The following is a 25,096-nucleotide window of genomic DNA, read 5'->3' as shown; positions in this document are numbered from 1 at the left end:
GCTAAGTCATGTACACTCTTTGTGACCTCATGGATTGCAGCACACTAGGCTTCCCTGTCCTTCAGTATCTCTTGGAGCCTGCTCAAACTCATGTCCATTGAGTCAGTGATGCCATCCAGCCATCTCATCCTCTGTTGCCCCCCTTTCCTCCTGCCCTCAATCTTTCCCAGCATCAGGGTCTTTTCCAGTAAGTTGGCTCTTCGAATCAGGTGGCCAAAATATTGTAGCTTCAGCTTCATCATCAGTCCTTCCAATGAATATTCAGGGTTGATTTCCTCTAGGATAGTCTGATTTGATCTCCTTGCAGTCCGAGGGATTCTCAAGAGTCTTCTCCAACACCACAGTTCAAAGCATCATTTCTTTGGTGCTCAGCTTTCTTTATGGTCTAATTCTCACATCCGTACATGACTACTGGAAAAACCATATCTTTGTTGGCAAAGTAATGTCTTTGCTTTTTAATATACTGTCTAGGTTGGTCATAGCTTTTCTTTCAAGGAGCAAGCATCTTTTAATTTCATGGCTGCAGTCACAATCAGCAGTGATTTTGGAGCCCAAGAAAATAGTCTGACTCTGTTTCCATTGTTTCACCTTCTATTTGCCATGAAGTGATGGGACCAGATGCCATGATCTTAGTTTTTTGAATGTTGAGTTTTAACCTAGCTTTTCATTCTCCTCTTTCATCCTCATCAAGAGGCTCTTCAGTTCTTCTTCACTTTCTGCCATAAGTGTGGTATCATCTACCTATCTGAGGTTACTGATATTCCTCCTGGCAATCTTGATCCCAGCTTGTGCTTCCTCCAGCCCAGCGTTTCTCACGATGTACTCTGCATATACGTTAAATAAGCAAGGTGACAATACACCGCCTTGACTACTCTTTCCCAATTTTGAATCATGTAAGTTGTTCCATGTCAGGTTCTAACTGTTGCTTCTTGACCTGTACACGGATTTCTCAGGAAATAGGTAAGGTGGTCTGGTATTTCCATCTTTTTAAGAATTTTCTACAGTTTGTTGATATTCACACAGCTAAAGGTTTTAGAATGGTTTGTGAAGCAGAAGTAGATGCTTTTCTGGAATTCCCTTGTTTTCTCCATGATCCAACAGATGTTGACAATTTGATCTCTGGTTCTTCTGCCTTTTCTAAAACCAGCTTGAACATCTGGAAGTTCTCGGTTCATGTACTGTTGAAGCCTTGCTTGAAGGATTTTGAACATTTCCTCGCTAGCATGTTAAATGAGAACAATTGTGTGGTAGTTTGAGCATTCTTTGAGATTGCTCTTCTTTAGGACTGGAATGAAAACTGACCTTTTCCAGTCCTGTGGCCACTGCTGAGTTTTCCAAATTTGTTGGCATATTGAGTACAGCACTTCAACAGTATCATCTTTTAGATTTTGAAATAGCTCAGCTGGAATTCTATCACCTCCACTAGCTTTGTTTGTAGTAATGCTTCCTAAGGCCCACTTGACTTCACATTCCAGGATGTTTAACTTTAGGTGAGTGACCACACCATCATGGTCTTTATGATTACCCAGGTCATTATGGCCTTTTACGTAAAGTTCTTCTGTGTATTCTTGCCATCTCTTAATAGCTTCTGCTTCTGCTAGGTCCTTGCGGTTTCTGTCCTTTTTTTTGCCCATCCTTGCCTGAAATGTTCCCTTGAAATCTCCAATTCTCTTGAAGAGATCTTGAATCTTTCCCATTCTGTTGTTTTCCTCTATTTCTTCACATTATTCACTTGAGAAGTCTTTCTTATCTCCCCTTGTTCTTCGGAACTCTGCATTCAGTTGGGTTTGTCTTTCCCTTCCTCCTTTGCCTTTCACTTCTCTTTCTTTCCTCAGCTGTTTGTAAGGCCTTCTCAGACAAGCACTTTGCCTTCTTGCATTTCTTTTTCTTTGGGATGGTTTTGATCACCACCTCCTCTACAGTGTTACAAATCTTCATCCATAGTTCTTCAGGCACTCTGTCTATCAGATCTAATCCCTTGAATCTATTTGTCACATCCAGTGTATAATCATAAGGGATTCGATTTAGGTCATACCTGAATGGCCTAGTGGTTTTCCCTACTTTCTTCAATTTAAGTCTGAATTTGGGAATAAGGAGCTCGTGATCTGAGCCACAGTCAGCTCCCGGCCTTGTTTTTGCTGACTGTGTAGAGCTTCTCCGTCTCCAGCTGCAAAGAATATAATCAATCTGATTTGGGTTTTGACTGCCTGGTAATGTCCACGAGTGGAGTCGTCTCTTGTGTTGTTGGAAGAACATGTTTGCTGTGACCGGTGTGTTCGCTTGACAGAAGTCCCTGTTAGGCTTTGCCCTGCTTCATTCTGTACTCAAGGCCACACTCGCCTGTTACTCTGAGTCAGCCTTAATCCTCATTTTGATAAAGGCCCGGGTTTACTTAAAACAGAGCGGAGAGACCGTCAGCTGAGGGTAGTGTCAGAGGACGCCCTATGTTTGGGGAATTTGGTTTCTGGGATTTAGCTCTGTTTTCTGCCACCGTGAGGTGCAGCGGTGGTGGACGCACTGTCCCGGAGGCCTGGTTCCTCCCGGTGTCTGCACACAGCCTGGCCGGGAGCCACAGGAGTCTCCGTGGCCGAACGCCCGCAGCCTGAAGGCAGGAAAAGCGTCCACCTGTCCCCTGCCTGGGGTGTCCGGGGGCAGGGCCAGCACCCCGCTCTAGGGTGGCATCCCTTGTCCCTGGTGGCCCATACTTGACCCGCTGGGGGTGTTGGAAAAGCCGCCCCTTCAGCCCAGCGGAAGGAGGGTCCGTTCCAGCTATTGGGCAGTGGCCCTCATGCTGAGTGCAGAGAGGGGGCCATCAGTTTCCCACGGAGACGCTCCTGAGCACACCCGTGGTCGTGGGGCCAGCCGGAGTCCCCTCTGCACAGCCCGATGGTCTGTGAGTTAAAGTGCCTGCTCCCCACCGCCAAGGAGAGCCTGCGTGTGGCCGCTCGGTCCTCCGTGGGAGCTTGGCGGACACCGCCACGGCCTGTCCGTGAGTCAGCCTTGTAGGCACCACGCAGGCCGAGCTGGACTGCCTGAGGGGGGTCCCATGCTGCAGTGGGGGGCGGCCTGCACCCCCTCCCTGCCCACCGGCCTTCTGCTCCCTCCTCAGAATGCTGAGGGCTCACCTGGGCGCCGACAAGCTGGCAGAGACGGAACCGGGCTGCCCAGAGGATGGCGGGGCTGGGCCTCACCCTGACACAGCGGCCGGGCGCTCCCCAGAGGACGGCAGGGCTGAGGACATGCTGGTGAGTGGGGCACAGGCCCAGGGGGCACAGGCCCAGGGGGTGCAGGCCTGTGGGGTGCAGGCCTGGGGGGTGGGTGCAGCCTTGGAGGGGTGCAGGCCTGGAGAATGCAGTCTCAGAGAGGTGCAAATCTGAGGTTGAAGGTCTAGGGAGTGTAGACCTGTAGGGAAAATAGAGGGTCCAGGGGGTGCAGACCCAGGGGGTACAGGCCTGGGTGTATAAATGGGGGTGCAGTTCTGGAGGATGCAACCTGGGGGTGTGCAAAGCTCGGGGGTGCAGGTGCAGGGGGTGCAGACCCAGGGGGTGCAGGCCTGGGTGGCTCCGTCCTGGTGCTGACCCACTCTCACCAGTCCTTGCCTGACTGTGTCCTGGGGACCCAGCTCTGGGATGCCCCTGCTCCTCACCCTCCCTTCATGACCTTCAGGTTCTGTGTGGGGAAAGTAACCAGGATCTGGAGGACAGGGAACCATGCCCAGGCTTCTGGGGCCTTGTCAGCCCACCCCTGTGCCCAGAAGCTCTGTGGCATCAGCCTTCATGAACTTGGTGTTTTTAGAATAATTCCTGCAGGTGAGGAGAAGAAGAATACGAATTTAATTCACTATATAAATGCAATGACTTTCCCACTGTTTCTAGAAGAAAATGAGAGAATAATATAATTACTAATTTCCTCTCAAATTGTGCTCTTTTTTCCTTTTAATAGTTTATTTGCAAATGTGATGTTAATTATTTTTTGGAGGTAATCTCTATAAAATGAAAATATCTTTCTCAAGTTCTAGAGTTTTTTAAACTTAATTTTTCTCTCTTCTAAGTCACTCTACTAAGCTGTTTCTAAAGTAGGCAAATTAATACCTTTTTTTCTGAAAACAGCTTTTATTCTTATATACAAAGAACATTTCCTTTGTTATGCCCAACAGCTTATATTTCTTTCTTAAAAAGATAATTTCCATCCATTTTTTAAAAAGCATATTTATTTCTTTACTTATCTATTCTTATTTTTGCTGTGCATGGGCTTTCTCTAGCTGTGAAGAGCAGGGTCTGCTCTCTAGTTGCAGTCCACGGGCTTCTTGCCGCGAGGCATCTCTTGCTGCAGAGCCCGGGTCCTAGGGTGCTCAGCCTTCAGCAGTTGTGGCGCGTGGGCTCAGCAGTTGCAGCGCGTGGGCTCAGCAGTTGCGACTCACGGGCTCTGGAGTGCAAGCCCAGCAGTGGTGGTGCTCGGGCTTAGTTGCCCTCTGGCATGAGGGGTCTCCCTGGACCAGGGATTGAGGCAGCGTGCACTGCATTAGCAAGGCGGATTCGTAACCACCAGACCGCCAGGCAAGCCCCTTATATTTCTAATTTTGAAGTCTGTTTGTATCTTAACATGGAAAACTGGACATAATTCAGTGAAGAAGTGCAAAGCAACAACTCACATCTATTCCCTGTGTTTCATTCTCCACACTGAGTGTTCTGTGCGTAGGTTTCCCCTCTCAAAGCAATGGCCTGAGGGCACTTTGTATCATCATTTTAGAGGAGCAGAAACTGAGGCCCAGAGAGGTTAGGTGCCTTTCCTGAGGTCACACAGCAAGGAAGGGGGGCAGCCAAGGTCACAGTCTGGGTCTGAATCCCTTCAACGCTCACGCTGTCCAGTCCAGGCTGTCCGGACCCCTCAGGATAAGATGAGGGGGGAAGAAGCGAGACCCCTTCCAGCCTTCTTCTGCCCCAGTAGTGTTTTAGCAGGAAGCATAAGCCTCCTGAGCTGGTCTTGTCACGTGGACGTGACTTGGCGGAGATGGACAGAGGTCTCCTGGCTGCATCGCGCCCAGAGGCCGCGGGCTCCTGACAGCGGTCCTTGTTCTCTCCCGGCGCAGCGGCTGCAGCAGGAGGTCTCGGGGCTCCGAGAGGAGTTCAGGAGGCAGGAGGCCCGCTGGGCAGCCACCCACCGTGAGCTCCGGGCCCAGATGGACGTGCTGGTGAAGCAGAACCTGGAGCTGCGGGCCGGGCTGAGGGCCTTGGAGAGGCGGCGCCTGGAGGCCAAGCGGAGCGCGGTGGGCTCGGTGCACGTGAGAAGATGCTCAGACACTCGGGTACCGGGGCCTCTGTTTGCCGGCCCAGAGCATCTCCCCCAGAGCTGCGTGCTTGGCGCTGGGCGGCCGTGGCACTTCCCGTGCAGGAGACAGGGGGCTTGCCTCCTCTGGCCAACTCCACACCCCATGAGCAGCCAGTTCAGTTGGGAGGGGCCAGGGCGTTCACGGGGGCCCCGCGCGTCTGTCTGCAAAGTCATCTGCTCACACCAACCAACAGCACGTGGGATGCTGCCCAGGTTTACGGGGGCGGTCTGTGCTTTCTGCCCCTACTGACGCCTGCCACGACCCCTGAGGTGGGTCTGTCCTACCCCAGGGATTGTCACGTGGCTGGGGGAGCCCAGAGTCTAGACTCAGACCAGCTCGCTGATTCCGGAAGCAGCCCTTTGGCCCTTAGGGCCGCTCTGTCCAAGCTGTGGGACCACTTAATGGAGAGGTGGGAAAGCGGCCACCTTGCTTCCCTGCATGCAGCGCCCAGCTTCCCCGTGCGGGTGGCATGGCTGAGCATAGGCTGCAGAGGTGGTGGGGTGGCCAGGACTTGTTGCTGTGTTGGCAAGTGCATCTAAAGAACTGGACCATTCGAGCTGTACGTGCAGGAGTCAGCAAGAAACCATGTAAACACCCTCGAAATGTAACTGGGGGTTTCCTCTAGTGGATTAAGGGAAGCGCCAACACTTCTTGTCTGCACGCACTGTGTGCTTCTGAGTCTGTGGCTCAAGGACTTGAAACTGAAAAATGAAGTTGCTCAGTCGTGTCCGACTCTCTGTGACCCCAGGGACTATACAGTCCATGGAATTCTCCAGGCCAGAATACTGGAGTGGGGAGACATTCCCTTCTCAGGGGATCTTCCCAACCCAGAGATTGAACCAGAGTCTCCCACGTTGCAGGAGAATTCTTTACCAGCTGAGCCCCCAGGGAAGCCCAAGGACTTAGGCTATCTCTGATATGACGGCTGGCCCTCCCTCTCTCATCTCTCTCTCTCATTTTGAGCTCTTGTACTTGGCGGGCTTCCAAACACGCCTTAGGTCTGTGCACAGCCCCCGTCACAGGGTCCTGGGGTTACTTAGAGGGACCGGGCCTGCCCTCCAAAGTACACACCCGATCTGAAGGGAACAGACACACATGTGAAATGCACACCTTAGGTGCACACAGGTGCATCTGTGTGCAGACATGAGTTCAGGGACAGAAGATCAGAAGGTCAGCGACCTCAAGGTCAGCGACCACTCACGAGCACACTGGACCAGCCTCCCCCCACCCCCCACACCCTCGCCCCTTCCCCGCCCAGCCCTCCTCTGGGCGGAGTGGTGAGTAACTTAGAATACCTCCTCCCGCCTGAGGGATTGGGCCGCCTGCTTCAGAGCTGGGAGGCTACGGCTCTACTAATTCTGATCTTAGATAAACTGTGAGTGATGCTAGAAACGGGGGCACTTTTTTCCTTCTTGAATTCTTTGTCAGCTGAAGACACACAGAGCAAGGAAACAAATTAGGTGTTGGTTTCGTTGCCTTGGGGATCTCGGGATATTTTCAAACAGTGAGCCATAACATCCCCATGCTTGGGATGTGGTGTGTGTTCCTGGAGAACCTTCCACACGTTGAGGGGAGAATCCCACCCCGGTCTCCCACTTGGCATCCCTGTTTTTTCCATAGGACACTGTAGTTACTGTTCAATGGATTAAATGTGCATTTCTCTCGCAGTTACTCTACCTCAGGAGATGTGACCTCGCTTCCTGAATTTTCTGTGTGATAAATTGTCTTAGGTGTCAGAGTCTACTGTCGGGAAAACGTCCCCTCTGCCAGCTGATGCAGGGATAACGCCGAAACACGCTGGCCAAAGTCACAGTGCAGCGCCCCTAGGACTGCCGCCAGGGAAGGTAACTTCCACCCGCTGACCCTCGGGTTTGTATTCTGTGAAAGGACGCGAAGGCTGGGCACCCAGGCCCACGTGTCCCCGCAGCGTCCCAGGGGGACCCGGCCTCCTTGAGGGAGTCCCTCCTGATAAAGCAGGGTTCCCCTCTCTTACCGCAGTCTCCCTGGGGCCCTGAGGGCAGAGGGCCTGGCAGGGAGCTGGCCACGGGCGGGAGGGCCGTACACCTGGGTCTGGGCTGTATTTCTACCGATCCAACCTCGGGTCGGGGCCCGGGTGACCACGGCCGTGACGCTGTCTGGCTCATCCTCGTGTGCTCCTGCAGCCATCGCGTCCCCTTGCGGCTCGTGCCCTGGTCTCTCTCCACGCACAGTTCACGCTGCTGTCTGGGGGCCTCCTGCGGGGTGTTATTTTATCTCGGCTGCATTTTCCTGGCTAAGGGCAGCCCCTCTTTAGTCCGTCTTGCCAGCAGCATATTTGCTACTTCAGTTCTGAGGCATCTTCACACCTGGAGGCCAGCATCGGGTAATGGGGTGACTCGGGCAGAAAAACCCCCGGACTCCTGGGGATGGCCGGGTGTCCTGCCCTCCTGCCCCAATGCCTCTACTAGCAGAAAATATTTTATTCCTTGAAGGAGGGTCTGGGCTCTCCTAATCCGGGTGTTTATTAAAAGTAGGAAAACTGTCTTTTTCGGGTTGTTAGGGTGGGGAGTGTCCGAAGCTCCAGTGCTGTGTTGAGTTGCTGGTTTGCTTTGGGAAGAAGCCTTCTCTTATGTTCTGTATTGAACTGATTTAATCAATGCACGTGCAAGTGAAGAATTGGTGTGCTCACACCACAAATCTATCAATTTTCAAATAAGGCAAAGGATAGAAAAAATTTCTGCTGCATGCTTTAAAATTCAGTTTTGAGCAATTTGTTTTGCTTTGATAGCAAATCTCTTCTAGACAATCAATGCTAACTTTCTTCGATTCCATGTGAACACGGGCTAGCACATGGGAGACTAGATACCCTAAGAATTCTGCTTTGCAGCATGTGCAAAACAGGGCTAGAACAGCCTAGCATGAGGTTTTTGCTGATATTTTTGGATAATTATTGTCATTAATGCAAAAGTACTCCCACGTTCATTTTCAGCCAATAAGCAGAGAGACAGAGAAAACTGACTCGGGGAAACCGATACCATGTGAAGATGGAGATAAAGCGCTTTCCAGAAATCTTCAAGACAGACGTGCAAAGCCTCCTGGGAAGGAACAAGCCTCTGAAGAAAGGCCGGCCCTGTCTGAGGATGCCAAGGTAGCGCGGGGGAGCAGTGAGAATTTGTCCTGCTTACGCTGAAAGTCTAGGTTCAGATGGAATCCCACTGTGTCTAAAAAGAATACTCAATTTATCATTCTCGATAGTTTAAATTTATTAAGAATAATTATATTTTCATATACTAATGAATATTATTTGACTTTAATGCTAAAAATGTAAACAAATGGAGCTGATTATCATTTTCTCTGTTGTGCTCTGTATACTCCTGCACCTAAACACGGCCCCATGAATAACTGACTCCACGGCCATGAGTTTGGGTGAACTCTGGGCGTTGGTGATGGACGGGGAGTCCTGGCGTGCTGCAGTCCATGGGGTTGCAAAGAGTCAGACACGACTGAGCGACTGAACTGAACTTACTCTATAGCAGACATTGAGAAACATTACAAACCAACTATACCTCAATAGAATACATTTTATTTTATTTTATTAAGCAGTTATTTATAGGCATATGAGAACTAAGATAATTTACCCAAATCAACTATTTTTTAAATAAATTTATTCATTTTAATTGGAGGCTAATTACTTTACACTGTTGTAGTGGTTTTGCCATACATTGACATGAATCAGCCACGGGTGCACAAGTGTCCCCCATCCTGAACCCCCCACCCTCCTCCCTCCCCATCCCATCCCTCTGGGTCATCATCCCAGTGCACCGGCCCTAAGCACCCTGTCTCATGCTTCGAACCTGGACTGGCGATCTTCTTCACGTATGATAATATACATGTTTCAATGGCATTCTCCCAAATCATCCCATACTTGCCCTCTCCTAGAATCCAGAAAACTATTCTATACATCTGTGTCTATACATAGAATACATTTTAAAAAAATAGCCCCTAAAAATAGAACTGTCATATGACTCAGCACTCCCACTCCTGGGCACACACCCACAGAAAATCATAATTTGAAAAGATACACACACCCCAGTGTTCATAGCAGCACTGTTTACAACAGCCAAGACACAGAGGTAACCTAGATGCCCAGCAGCAGAGGAAGGATAAAGACGATGCGGCACATACATACAGCCGAGCATCACTCAGCCACAAGACAAATGAAACAAGGCCGTTTGCAGCAACGTGGATATAACCAGAGAGTATCCTCTTAGTAAAATCAGGGGAGAAAGACAAATACATATGATGATATCACTTACATGTAGAATCTAAAATATGATATAAATCAACTTACACTCGAAACAGAAATAGACCCACAGACATAGAACACAAACTTATATTTACCAAGGAGGAAAGGGTATGCAGAGGGATAAATTAGCATTAACACGCACACACTACTGCAGGTAAAATGGATAAGGAACAAGGACCGGCTGTATAGCGTAGGGAACTCTGCTCCATATCTTGTAATAACCTATAAGGGAAAAGAGGCTGAAAAAGAATACAGATGTTTAACTGAGTCACTTTACATCTGAAACTAACACAGCACTGTAAATCAACTCTACTTCAATAACGGCAACAACAAAAATAGTATGACCAAAAAAAAGGTCCTTCTTGCAGTGCTGGGCTCAGGGCTGCTGGCAGAGTCCTCGGACGATTTGAAAATGCCGACAGCGGAAGGGTTTTCTGCGGCGTGTCGTCTGTGGCCCTGAGGGCTGCAGCTGAGCGGGCCTGTGGGCTCTGTGCCCGTCCTTGCCCCTAGGTGCTCCAACAATCACCCCAAAGTCTGCAGAAATGGAGCGGCAGGAGGTCCCCAGCGCCAGCTGCTCTTGCGGCCGCCCCCCAGGACCATGGAGCCAAGGACGACCCGGGTGAGCCTCCTGGAGCGGGTTTTTCCTCGTGTTTGCTGTTGGCTCCCAGACGTCGGTTTTATTATCCTATTAGCGTTTTATTATCCTGAAGATCTTCCCGGGGCGAGCGCCTGTGTTTCTCAGCAGGTCGTCCACCCTACTCTGACCCTCTTCTCCGGTTCCCTCGCCGGGCCCCCTCTGCCAGTCTTCCCCGCACACCCCGCTCTCCCTGCACATGCAGAGCTGGTCCTGGGGGCGGGCGGTCCCGCCGCCCGGATGGGACCGTCCCCGCCCCGTTTCTGAGCTTGGGGCTCTCAGCAATAGCTGAGCTGGGTGACCCTGGCTCCCGGGTCCCAGCAGCAGGACCAGAGAGCCCCGAGCTCTGGATGTGTCAGGGAGCCCTTCCCGAGTCACCTTCAGACCCACGTGCGGACCTGCCACCCTAAAGCCCTCCTCCGCGCCTGCCAGAGCCCTGAGGGTGGGGCCTTTGTGCTGAGCTGGAGCTGTGGGGGCCTCGGGCACGGAGAACTCAGCGGGACAATCAGGATCGCCTGCCTTCCGGAGACCTGACCCTCGCACTTAACGGCCTGTCCCCCACCAGTCCTCCTGGCAGGACCCCCGGCCTTGCCATCTCAGAGCCCGCCCTCGGCCCAGGTGGACGCGGTCCCCCGCCCCGCGCCGGTCCTCTGGGTCCCCCCGGCGGTCTCCCCACAGCCCAGGCTGGCTCTTCATCTCCTTGAGGGTTGCTGGCGGCCCCTCGCCCCCCAGAGGACCCTGCAGGCCAGGCCCGACCCTGCTCCCCCAGCCTCAGTTTACCTGCTGGTGCTTCCTGCTGCTGACTTGCTGAGTAGGACAGCCACCACCCCACCCCAGTCTCCACCTCCAGTCCTGTCTCCCCTGATGAGCTGTGCCTCCTTGGAGACACGCTCCCTGACTCCTGGGACCGAGGGGGCGCTCACCCCCGGCGCCCTCTGCCCAGCAGACCTTCCACCGTGGGGTCAGGTTTTTCTCTCCTCGTACCCATCTGCCTGCTGGCTCACTCGCAGACAACAGGCCTTTGGATTCCATCACCCGAGCCATCTTAATATGCAAAAAAGGGTGAATATATTCTTTAAATGGGCTTCCCAGGTGGCGCCAGTGGTAAAGAGCCTGCCTGCTGGTGGAGGAGAGGTAAGAGACACGGTGTCAATCCCTGGGTCCAGAAGATCCCCTGGAGGAGGAAATGGTAACCCACTCCACTGTTCTTGCCTGGAGGATCCCATGGACAGAAGAGTCTGGCGGGCAGCAGTCCACAGGGTCGCAGAGTTGGACACGACTGAAGAGACTTAGCACACATATTCTTTAAACAGTTCATGTTTCCTGCATGATCAGTTGACGCTGTGTCTGCATAATGGACCCTCTGTTTGCATGTTGATCTCATGAAGGAAAGAGAACATGTTCACAGTCAGTTTACGTGGGACTTGGGAACCAGACGAGGATAATGTGGTTTTGAGATGTGTGTGCACTGTTCACTCAACCTCATGCGCTTGCTCCGCAGACACACGCTCCTCGCCCTCCGGGAGTGACGCGGGCAGGCCCCCCGCCCAGATCCCGACGGATGAGCCCACGTGTTCCTCCCCAGGCATCTCCGAGGAGCCACAGGTGGGTGGGGTGAGGGGGTGCAGCCCCCAGCACGGGGAGGGACGCCCCCTCTGTCTTCATGGGGAGAACAGAAAACGATGATGATTCCAAATGCCCCTCCTAACCTGCTGAAGGGCTGCAGCCTTACTGATATGTCAAAACATTTTTTCTAGCTTTCGCTTGGATGCATTTAGCATGTTGTCAAAATAAGAGCGATAATTTTCCATCACTTGAGTTCTCAAATTAAGTTTTATATTATAATAGTTTTACTTATAATTTTTAACCAAAACTATTAATAGTAAAATCAAAGGCAAATATAGCATAATTACCTCCAACTGCTAGCTGGCAATCTGCTTATTATATGCTGTATTTAAAACAAGAATAAGCAGTATTATTCAGTTCAGTTCAGTCGCTCAGTCATGTCTGACTCTTTGTGACCCTGTGGACTGAAGCATGCCAGGCTTCCTTGTCCATCACTAACTCCCGGAGCTTACTTAAACTCATGTCCATTGTGTCGGTGATGCCATCCAATCATATAATCCTCTGTCATTCCCTTCTCCTCCCGCCTTCAATCTTTTCCACAATTAGGATCTTTTCCAATGAATTGGTTCTTCGAATCAGGCAGCCAAAGTATTGGAGTTTCAGCTTCAGCATCAGTCCTTCCAATGAATATTCAGGCCTGATTTCCTTTAGGATTGACAGATTGGATCTCCTTGCAGTCCAAGGGACTCTCAAGAGTCTTCTCCAACATGACAGTTCAAAAACTTCAATTCTTCAGCACTCAGCTTTCTTCACAGTCCAACTCTCACATCCACACATGACCACTGGAAAAACCATAGCCTTGACTAGACGGACCTTTGCTGGCAAAGTAATGTCTCTGCTTTTTAATATGCTGTCTAGGTTGGTCATAGCTTTTCTTCCAAGGAGTAAGCCTCTTTTAATTTCATGGTTGCAATCATCATCTGCAGTGATTTTGGAGCCCAAAAAAAAATAAAGTCTGTCACTGTTTCCATTGTTTCTCCATCTATTTGCCATCAAGTGATGGGACTGGATGCCATGATCTTAGTTTTTTGAATGTGGAGTTTTAAGCAAGCTTTTTCATTCTTCTCTTTCACTTTCATCAAGAGGCTCTTTTGTTCTTTGTTTTCTGCCATAAGGGTGGTGTCATCTGCATATCTGAGGCTAATGATATTTCTCCCGGCAATCTTGATTCCAGTTTGTGCTTCATCCAGCCTGACATTTCACATGATGTACTCTGCATATAACTTCAATAAGCAGAGTGACAGTATACAGCCTTGATGTACTCCTTTCCCGATTTGGAACCAGTCTGTTGTTCCATGTCTAATTCTAACTGTTGCTTCTTGACCTGCATACAAATTTCTCAGGAGGCAGGTCAGGTGGTCTGTTATTCCCATCTCTTTAAGAATTTATAATTTTCTCCATGGGAGGAAATTTGGGCTTGAATGTATTTATGGTGTGAAAGTTGTTGTTGTTTAGTCACTATGTTTAGTCTGACTCTTTGTGACCCTCTGGACTGTAGCCCACCAGGCTCCTCTCCATGGAATTCTCCAGGCAAGAATACCGAAGTGGGTTGCCGTTTCCTCCTCCAGAGGATCTTCCCGACCCAGGGATCTCCTGCATTGCAGGCAGATTCCTCACCATCCGAGTCACCTGGGGAGCCCAACAACAGAAACGTGGTGTGGAAGTAGGGAGCTAAGAGAGAAAACTTCCCTTCCCTCCTCCCAAGAACAGCCCACATTCTGTTCTGCCCTTTCTGACGTCATAAGTAAGGTGCTAAGAGGTGACATTTTTCTCTGGCTTTTACCTGGTTTTGGACCCTTACTCACGGGTTCACCTCAACTCCTCAGAAGGAACCCCGCCAGCTCTGGGTGGGGGCCGACGTCTCCATCAGGAGGTGCTTCATTACCTGCCGTTGGTCACTCAGTCATCCTGGCCCGGATCAGATGAACAGGGATGCTGGGGACATGCGCCTTCATAAAAGCCCAGAACACAGCCCTGGATCGGGCGCGGGGCTGGCCCAGTGAGGTGTGGTGGCAGGGGTCCTAACCACGGTTTCCATGGAGACCTCAGACACTTTGACGCTCTCTGCACAGGATCTTCCTGTAGAACCAGAGTCGCCCCCGAATGCGTCTCAGCATGAGGACACCAAGATAAAACAGGAAGAGGAGGGGGGAGTCCAGCACCCCGAGGACAAGGTAGGCGGTGGTACGGCTGCCCATCTTCCCAGGCCAGGCTGCTGGGCTGACAGTCTGTTTCCAGTAAGCAAAGCCACGCGCTTCCCAGAGGAAAACAGATTCAAACATAGTTTGTCTGGTGTTGCCTGGAGTGTCTCCTTGCTCCGCATTTCGACCCTTGAGAACAGTCTCAGTTCCTGAAGGTCACGTCCAAGCAGAGGGCGGGGGCGGGGGTGGGGGGGGCAGGGCTCTCAGGAAGCAGGTGGAACAGCATGGCCGCAGCTGCAGCCCCAGGTGTCCCGTGGGCTCTGACGAATATTCACTGATGCCCAAATGACCACCCAGATCCGCATTCAACTGACATTTTGAGCTGGTCGTCGGCCTGTGGCAAGCTCGGAGTCTGGCTCATTCTTGCTTGTTGAATTGCCTCTGGCCTAGGTGAAGATGGACCCATGCTCTTTAGGGTCAGGAAGATCCCCTGGAGAAGGGAATAGTTATGTACTCCAGTATCATTGCCTGGAGAACTCTGTGAACAGAGGAGGCTGGCGGGCTGCAGTCTTTGGGGTCGCAAAGAGTTGGACATGATTGAGGGTCTAAGCCTGAGCACAAACAGGACTGAACAGAACATAACCTCCCTTCCTTATTGGCCGGTTTGGGGCCAGGGTGATGGCGCAGCCTTGGCTCCGACCTCAAAGCGGAAGGCTATTTTGTTGGTCAGCAGAGTGTCCACCATAATTCGTTTGATGGATTTTGCTCCGGGTATTTTCAGAAGCCAATGTTAGCTTTCATTTCCTCTGTATTTTCTCAGTTGAATTGTTGCTGTATTTCTGAGCTATGGTAGGAGTAATAAGGCCATAAATTAGCCATAACACATTTTACTAATTGGAAAATATGCACAAATATTAACTCCCAAATTCTGATATTATTTGTCAGTTTTCTTCTTTCTGTTCATTTTTATCACAAACAATATTTTCAAGGGGAAGACATAGATATTCTTTTCTACATTTCTAGTTCAGCATGATGGATATGAAGCTATATAATATTTGCCAATGGTTAATTGAAATCAATAAACATTCCAGACAGAGTAGTGTATGCATCAACAAGATGGGGTAGAAACAAAAGAAAAATGTGAAAAGGAATATGTTTAGACAGTAATTATTGTATTTACATGGCCTAGGATTTCCAAATTTACCAAATTCAATGGCTATGAAATAGCTAGTGTGTGTGTGTGCGTGTGTGCACGCGTGCTCGCATGCACATGTGTATTCAGTTGATCAGTCGTGTCTGAGTCTTTGCAACTCTACAAACTGTAGGCCACCAAGCTCCTCTGTCCATGAAATTCTCCAGGCAAGAATACTGGAGTGGATTGCCATGCCCTCCTCCTGGGGATTTTATCTAGACTGATACTTAATAATTTGATAATCTAGGCACATTTACATAACATGGCCATAAGGAAACCAGATATTTGAAAGGCAAACATATCATTTTTCACTCATAACCAAATTCAGGGTGGGGATTTGACGCTGATCAATTTAGTGAGACTTATTCTTGGAAATGTTACAGTTGGTGTCTATGATGCCACACAGGCAGTAGGTTTATAACAGTTCTGAACAGAAGGAAAGATCATGAAACCACAGTAGTGAGACTTTAAGTAATTTTCCATCTCAGTACCCTTGTGTTTTCATCAAGGAGGGACAGGCACTCAGCGACACCTGTAAAATGGACACTTTCTCAAAAGGCACCGAGAAGGATGTGCGTGCTGACAAGAAGGCCGCCGCCCCACGTGTTCTAACTGGGACGTGTAGGAGAGCCCACCAGACACCAGACTGGTGTGCACAGCCACACGTTGGTCTTGAAAAAACCAAACCCCACCCGCTTATTGGAAAGTTTCTGCTCATCATCACCCTCTTCCTCCGGGGCTCAGTGAAGAAGCTAGAAAGTGGGCGGGTGCCAGGCTTTCACTGGGGGGGCTCTTCTGCCTACTGGGTGCTCTTGGGCCGGTGAGATGCTCAAGTCAATGGGAAACTCGGGATTCCACACCAGAGAGGGAGTAGCCGCCAGCCCCCTTCCGGCCGTGAGTTCTCACTCCATCAGTCAGGCACTGGTCAGCCCTCTAAGCCTCTGTAACATGAGTGTCACTTGATGGATGGTGATGAAGAGCAAGTGACACAGGGCGTAACCTGTGTAGCAAACAGCGCCTGTGTTTACTAACCTGCGTTTGTAAACTCAGTAGTAAACACTTAGCGAAAGTGCCTTAATTATAGAGTTAATGCCAGTACTGCAACAGATTTAGGCAGAGAGCTCAGTCCTAGTGTGAGCTGGAGGTCAAATGGAAGGGGATGGCTTCTCTTTTCTTCAGTTGGATGGCTTTTGCACAGTCTGGTAGGAGAAGGAGGCAGTCTTCCCAAAGCTGGTGCTGCCTGCTGGGTGCTAGGTGCTAGGTGCTGGTCTCTGGGTGCTGGGTACTGGTCTCTGGGTGTTGGCCCTAAGTGCTCAGTGCTGGTCTTTGGGTTCTGGGTGCTGGGTGGAGCAGGAAGCCTGGGCCTTGGAGCCACAAGGTTCTGGGACAGTGACCTGAGATTTCTCCATGACCACGAGTATGAACATGGGAAATGAACTGATCTTCTGAGCCCTCAGTTTCCGCATCTGAAAATCAGGGCACACCTGTTTAACAGATCAGCAGTTCTCAACTGGCCCCTGGGAACATTTGCAATGCTGGGGGACCCTCTTGGCTGTCATGATTGGAGTGACGGCGGTGGGGGGGCGGCTAATGGCGTCCAGAGGGTGGAGGCCATGGGCACGGTCAATGTCCTACAGCAGGTATAGGATGCCCCCTTCCATTCTAACACACACACAACAAAGGACAATCTGGCCCAAATTACCAGCTGTGCCCAGTCTGGGAAAATCCACTACAGGTTATTAAACAGACTAAATTCACACCAGGCCGGTATTGCTTGGTGCATATCGAGCAGTCTCGGGTTATAACTGGTAGAGGCACGTGATGTGTTTGGGGGGAGCAGGGGTCAGTACTGACCGAGGCTCATGGGACAAACTGATGTCTGGGTTGTGTTAAGTTATCATATTTGGGGGAAGAGATTCAGCAGAATCTGGAGAATTTATAGGAACTTCTCCAAAAAGGCAATTGTCCAGATAATTTGGGATTTAACTTGGTTCTAACTAAGGAAACTTTGGTAATTTACAAATCATCCTTTTAGTAAGGCCTGGAGATGAGAGTAGGGTTGTAGTAGACTGATAATTGTCTTTTAGCACTAAAACATCACCAAACTGTGTTCTACACATTTCTTAAGCCTTCTTTAAATACTCAACTTGACTTTTTTATTTTAACCAGGCTTAGGGATTAAGAGGTAGTGCTCAGGGCCCTGGGAGTCCCGAAGGACTGCAGAGCTCATCTCTGCTGTTTCCCTCTTGTTTTATTGGTTTTAATTAGGTCAGCTGATGGCTCTGTGATTTCACTTCAGCTAAAGCCTCTGACCCTTTCTGAGGGTGAACGTTGGAGTGCTAAACTATTTCCCTGCCACGTGAGCTCTCATTGGTCTGAGTTAACCTACATGTCCCCTTTTACTTGCAAACCAAGGCAAACAGGAGAGTCTGGAAGAACCTGTTTGGAAGGTGGCCTCTCATTTTGTCACAGCTATGTGGTATTGGTCTCGTAACCTACCCAACCCTTCACACTTTGAACTCTGAGTTTCCCTGACGTTGGGATAATAGATAGTTGTTTCTTAGCCAGACTCAGGAGGGGTGGAGACGCAGAGACCAAGGATGGGTGTAGATGCTCGGTGTAGATGGTAGGTGTAGATGGTGAAGACGAGCCGCTGGATCAGCTTGCTGTGTGGTCACGGGGAAGTCATGGGGTGGGGGAAGGGGGAGGATGACCCCAGGGCCCCTGCTGGGCAAACACGGCTCTCTTTCTGCCTCCCTCCGGTCTCCAGGGAGACCTGGCCTCTGAAACTTGGTTGGACTTCAAAATTACTTTGATGCTGGACAAATAAGCCTTTTCTCTGCTTCCGCTCACTTCAGAACAGACGATCCATGTGAGAAGACTCACTTCAAAACAAGAAAGCAGTCCCTCTAACCTTGGTAGCACAGTTTTCCAAATAATTCAACTTTACTTAAACAGTTTTCTCCGCGGGTTCATTCTCTCAGCCTCTTTTCCTGACGAGCAGAGATGCTCAGGATGACCGGCACCAGCTGACCGGACCAGACCCTCAGAGTTCGGAGTAGACTGAGATTTCTCCCTCCCAAGTTCTCACTTTGAAAACAAACCCATCCGTTAAACAGTCTTTTGTATCTGTAGCCTTCCTTTCTTTAACCTACCCTCCCTACTGCGTGGTTCAGGCACACCCAGCTTAACCCAGGGGCCCCCGAACAATAAGCCTCTCCCCCTCCTCTCCTGCACTTTCCCACCTGGTCCTTCTACACTTGATCGGAAGCCAAAGGAGTCACCATAACTCAGAAGCTCACAATCACGGGACCTGTTAATCAGGCAGAGATGTGCAGACGGATGACCACAGAGGAGCTTGTGTGTTACCCGGAGCTGGGCGGTGAGCTTCTCGGTGGCAGGGATCACAGCCCACACTCACTGAGCGCATCACGAAATAGGGGGTCTAGATGGCTACAGATCTCCCCAAGGCTGCCTAGCTTGGGCAGGTTCCACATTACGGAGCCCATCTGGGTGAAGGGCTGTAGGGCTACCTCTTGGCCCACTGACCTCCTGTACTAACGAGGCATCCCAGTTGGGGCCTTTGATGTCCAGCTCCTCTTCCAAAGCCCTACTTCCCTTCCCACGCACAGCTCAGGCCTCAGCCTGCAGGAAGCGCTCCACTTGATTCACAGATTAAACCCAGGCTCCGAGTGACCCCCGGACAGCATCCCAATACAGGGGTTTCTGGTGCTTGCAGACACACTCTGCCGGGGCTCGGACAGCACGCACGGCACATCGCCGGCCTCTGGAAGTCGGGCGCGTTCCCAACAAGCAGACAGGTGAGTGATGCTAGTGCACCTCTGGGGAGAGGTGCTGGCTGTGGGCAGGAGATGCCCAGGGCGCTGTCTGGGGAAAGGTTAATTCTACCAGCTGTGGGCACTTTTAGAGCAAATTCTCCATGCAGATGTCGGCCAGATGACTTGGCAATTAACTCACTTAATAAAAGCCCTTTTCATACTGTTCCTGGGGTTCTCAAGGCAAGAATGCTGAAGTGGTTTGCCATCCCCTTCTCCAGTGGGTCACGTTTTGTCAGAATTCTCCTCCATGACCTGTCCATCTTGGGTGGCCCTACACGGCATGGCTCACAGTTTCATTGATTTAGGCAAGGCTGTGGTCCATGTGGTCAGTTTGGTTAGTTTTCTGTGATTGTGGTTTTCATTCTGTTTTCCCTCTGATGGATAAGCATCAGAGCTTGCGGAAGCTTCCTGATGGGAGGGACTGGCTGTGGGGTGAACTGGGTCTTACTCTGGTGAGTAAGACCAGGCTCAGTAAACCTTTATTCAATTTTCTGCTTTTGGGTGGGGCTGTGTTCCTTCCCTGTAGTTTGGCCTGAGGTCAAACTATGGTGGGGTAGTGGCATCACAGACTCAGTGGACATGAGTTTGAGGAAGCTCTGGGAGGGAGACGATGATGGACAGAGAAGCCTGGCATGCTGCATTCCATGGGGTCACAAAGAGTCAGACACGACTGAGCGACTGAACAACAATAATAACAATGAAAACTGCCCCTTTCCTTATTCTTATCAGATGACTGTGAGCCCGCCTCTCCAGCCTGGCCCCTGGAGAGACGCCTCTGGACCTCAGTCAGTGGGCTTGCAGTCAGCTTTTCCGCCTGGTCCTGTCAAGCATCAGGGGCAAAGTCATCAGCCACAGGGCCTGACGCTTAGCTTTGCACCTTCATTCTCTTAAAAGGTCAAATTCTTTTCCCAAGTTTACATGGATTCTGGAATGCAAAGCTCGGGTTAAAACCTGAGAAATCTGGGCTGTGAATTTGTTTCATCTATGATCAAATTTTATCGGTCATTATTTTGAATCCCTATATTTTGTGTATTAAAGATTTGAATATCCTCAGAGGACCTGGCTCTCTAAATGGTACGAGCTAGTGGACAAACCTCCCATTTAGCATCATCTCCACCATCCGCAAGCTCCGGGAGATGGTAAAGGACAGGGAAGTCTGGCATGCTGCAGTCCACGAGGTCACAGAACGGGACGTGACTGAGTGATTAAGCAAATGCCATCAGCATTACAGCCAGAACTTTGATAATTTTGCCTCTGGAGTGGATTTTTAAGAGAGTACAGATTTCATCCCCAAGGTCTTTCTTGCCGCCTATAGCTACTGAGGCTCTGTGTGAGATGGGCATTTCCATCTTTTTGAGTTGCTGCTCTTGCTGTTGAAACTAACAAAGTCCTGATCCTGCACTGAGCTTTGTAGATTTCCAAAAGATTGTGCCTGGGATGGCTTTACTGCAGCCGGTTAGCCTCCACCCCATTATGGGGCTGACTGTCTCCAGAGCCGTCATAGAAGGAGGGTCAGACTTGTGGTCACCATCTTGGCTTCTTTGCACAGAGTCACTTCCTGATCTGGGACCGATTTGAAAATAGATCCCCTTCTGGGTTGGACACTTCCCTTGTGCCATCATTTGATATCCTTCCTGACCACTGTACATGGTTTCACAGCTGTCCTGAGAGGGTGGAATTATAACATGCTCTCTGTGGTCACCAGGACCGTAGGTCCAATTTGTGAACACACACCAACGTCTGCATTGAAGGACCAGGGTCCCTGATGAATGAACCAGTGGCGGCTTACCTGTTCAATTCAAGAGGTTCATTGCTTTGTCTTTATATTTTCCAACCAAAAAGTTATTTCCTATTTGTCAAGTGTTTCAAATCCTGTTGTTCCTTGCACATAATTGGAGGTGGGTTAGTACTGCCCTCTGCTTTTCAAAACAAAGATGCTGAAATGATACCAAACCAAGGCGTCCTTCCCTCACTAAGACAGGAAACTCATCTCTCTGAGTTTGTAACCTACAAAACCAAAACCACCCTCAATCTAGGCTCGCTGACCATCATTCAAACCACCCTAGTGCATTCCCTTGTCTAGTTCTCTCTCACATTTAGGTGGTCACTCTTTTTCTCTCTATGAAATGTGACTAATCACCCCAGAAGGGTGTGTCAAGGACAGCTGGTTATAGGTATGACTGGGGTCAGAGAACCTCGTGTTTCATTGAGGGTAGTAAGATAGGACAAAATATTTCTATCGGGTGTGTGTGATCCTGGACATGAATCTCAGTCTGAGACTTTTCCCTCTATTCTAACTTTGCTGATTTAATTTTCTTTATAGGGGTATGACTTGTATGTATGACTCCTTTCTTCCATACGACTCCAATTTAAATGTCCTGATTCTGTGTGAGCTTGAGAGGAATGTGAACTATGTTGGGCACTGCATTCTGTATTTATCCGTTAGAGCAAACTCTTTAACTGTTACCCAGCTCCTTTATTTTTTGTTTGCCCTAAATTAAAATATATATATTTATTTTAATGTAAGTTTCCTATATGCTCTTTACCCAGATTCACCAAGTTTTAACCTGTTGCCACATCTGCTGTATCATTCTCTGTGTGCGTGTATGTATACATGCAAACATACACATCCATTGTTTATAGTTTCCGTTCCCCTTGGGGATAAGCTGCATATGTGAAGATCAGTGCCCCTCTGACCATGAAGACTTCCATTCCTATGAGCAGTCCTGTTGGGTCAGGGCTCACCCTGCTCTGGCATGACGTCGTCTTGACTAATTTTATGTCCTAGTAAGGCCACGCTCTGAGGCGCTGGGGCCAGGACATCAATACAGGAACTCTGGGGTGGGGGACAGGTCAAGCCATAGCATGCCCCTCCGATTTCTTTTGTTCTGCTTGGAATAAGCTGGGCCTCTTAGATCTGTGAAGCCACATTTTTGCATCCAGTCTGGGAAATTCAGTCATTATCTTTGATCATATCTGCATTCCTCCACATTCTTTCATTCTTCTTCTGGAATTCCAGTCCAAAGCTTTTCCACATCTTCTCTCTCCTCTCGAACATTCACCATCTGGCCTGACCCCTCAAGAGAACAGGAAACAGTGACAGTGAATTCTACCCTACTGAGGGTCCAAGGCCTTCAAAGGCCCACCTGCTGTGGGGTGAGTGATGACCTTGGGTCTTGAAAGGCAGGATTTAGGGAGCCAAAGGGCATATGGGAGGAAAGAAAAATTTTAATTAGGGAGATAATTTGAGTGAAGTTGGGAGAATATAAATTATGTATTTTAATGAGGCCAGGGGGATGGGCCTGCCTGGAGCAAGATATGCAAATATAAATAAAATATGAGAGAGTAGGATACAAGAATGTCTTGAATACTAGTCTGCTTGGAGCGGATCACTGTAAAATATGTTTGTACAGCTAAATAATGCAACAAGTATTCTAGTTATGAAGATCTGTTGACTTAACCTGTATTCTTCAGAAAAAGTCTGCCCTGACGGCTCAAAGGAAATCGTGTTTCCAGATGGGACGGTGTGGTGTCTGAATGATGGACGCGAGGAGACTGTATTCCCAGACGGGACCATTGTGAGTGTGGAGAGGTTGGTACCGGGAGAGGCGGTGTCAATCTGAAGTCTCCGCAATTTGTGGTTTGTGCAGTTGTCAAGTCTCTGGATTAATTTAATTTTTGTAAAAGTTTCCATATTTGTATAAATATAATAGAAAACGTCATTGACCCTAGAGGTTTGGTCTTATGACCTTGATCTGATTGATTTCATAGCGAACATGGATCTAAAAACTCATTTTTTAAAAATATTACTTTTCAATTGGAGGATAGTTGCTTTACAACACTGTGTATGTTTCTGCCAGACATCAACGTGAATCAGGCATATATATACCCTGTCCCCTGCCTCTTGAAGCTCCTCCCACCCCCCACTCCATAAACACTCGTTTTTAAGTGTTTCCTTCACTGACATTGGTCATGACTGAATTGCAGCCATAAAAATAGTCTCCGGTGTCTGGTGTGTGCCCGCTGAGACCGTGTTGTGTGGCAGCCCGAGCCTGCAGCAGCTCCCACGTCAACAACTAAGATGCACGGGGAAGCGCCGTCCTGACCCTGCGCCCCCTCCCCTGTGCCGACTCAGACCCTCGAGCTCCCCCCTCCCCACAGGGCAGGGGCCCTGGCTTTGGTGGGCTGCTGCCTCCGTGGGTCCCCTCTCCTGTCACGGAACCCACAAGTGTCGCCATCGCTGCCAGAGTCACTGTGCTCCAGTGACTACACCAGGCTCCTGCGACTCCCGAGTGATTCCACGTCAGGTCCCCGCTCCCCGGGTGATTCCACCTCAGGTCCCCGCTCCCCGGGTGATTCCACCTCAGGTCCCTGCCGCTCCCCGGGTGACTCCACCTCGGGTCCCCGCTCCCCGGGTGGAGCCCTGCAGCCTCTCCTTCCTCCCTCAGAACTACCTTCGGGCGCCCCACGAGCGACTCTGTCCAAACAGGCCCACGAGCCCGGCCTCTCTCCTGAGCTCTCCCCAGGGCCGCCCTGAGCCCTGCTCAGCTCCTGTCTATACCCTGACTCAGCAGGTGCCTTCGCTGCTCCTGCCCTGACGGGATCTGTACCCTCATCTACCAAGATCTGGGGTTCAGGTGTGCAGACCTGGATGGTCACATCCCTCGGCCCCCACGGGTTCCCCATGGGGTGTGCTGGCCACTGACAAGGTTGCTCTCTCCACCAGGAATGGTGACAAGACCATCATGCTCAGCAACGGTCAGCGGGAGATCCACACGGCCCAGTTCAAGAGGAGGGAGTACCCCGACGGCACCACCAAGACCGTGTACCGTGACGGCCACCAGGAGACCAAGGACGCGTCTGGGAGGGTCAAGGTCAGGGATGAGGCTGGAAACATCATCCTGGACAGGAAGTAGCCTCTCCCTCAAAACTAGCCTTACCTGTGACCTTCCAGTATCACCTTGACTTTCCAACCTTATCTGTGCCCTTCCAATAATACCTGTGAACTTCCAACATTACCTGTGACCTTCCAACAATACCTGTGAACTTCCAACATTACCCGTGACCTTCCAACATTACCTGCGAACTTCCAACATTACTTGTGACCTTCCAACTTATGTGTAACCTTCCAACTACATTATTTGCTAAAACAAGAAATGACTAATATTTGTGGCCCTATATGATGAAAAATCATGTAAAACTTGAGGACTACCCAAGTCATCCAGACTTTATAAAAGAAGAGACAGCCTGGTCCCCAGGGCTGCTGGTTAGGAAAGGTGGCTGCATCAACACTAGACCAGCCAGAGAACAGGAAGCTCCCAGACAATGACACCAGGGCCCCCGGCCAGACCCCTTCCTCTCTGCCCATCACAAGAACCAGCTCTACACGTGACAGGCAGCCTTCCCTGGGCCCTGGGCGCCTCTACCTCTGCCTGCAGCTGGCCCCTGGCCCTCTCCTCCTGAATTACACCAGCTTAGCTGACCGTCCTGTCCATTATCCTCAGGGCACCAGTGCCCATGACCTTGCCGGGCCAGATAAGAAGACAGTTCACCCCACTACAGGAGCACCCACAGGGAGCCTGTCCCAGGGTCCAAGTGACCTGGCCTCATGCCCATCACTGTGCGGGTGGTAAGCCACTGCCTGAAACTCTGCATTGTTAAATCTCGCAGTCAAGGCGATGACAGTTGCCTCTTTTATTGTTTTGTAGGCAGCCTAGAAAATAAGACACAAACTGGCATTTAATTGATTTTTATACTAAAATAGCCCCAAAATACAAGAAAGGAATAATTTCCTGAAAAATCTTATGGCAAGATGTTTGTATGTGCTCATGTCTTCATGCGACAGAAGTGAAGTATCATCTGTTAGTGAGTGTGATCATTTCAGTCCTAAAGTCTATGGTACACACAGCCCGGTTGACTCCGTGGTTGGGTCAGGCTTTTTGAAGTAACTCAAGAGTAATGTGTGGTCTTGGCTTTGACTTGAAAATCGAAGCATTCTATTGCAATCACACTGGATGGGGCCTTTTCTGCCCAGGAGGCAGCTACCACAG

Source organism: Muntiacus reevesi, chromosome 3, assembly GCF_963930625.1.
Source record: "Muntiacus reevesi chromosome 3, mMunRee1.1, whole genome shotgun sequence".
In the NCBI taxonomy this organism is placed as follows: Eukaryota; Metazoa; Chordata; class Mammalia; order Artiodactyla; family Cervidae; genus Muntiacus; species Muntiacus reevesi.
The sequence above is the reverse complement of the archived record's forward strand: the minus strand, read 5'-3'. Positions refer to the sequence as shown.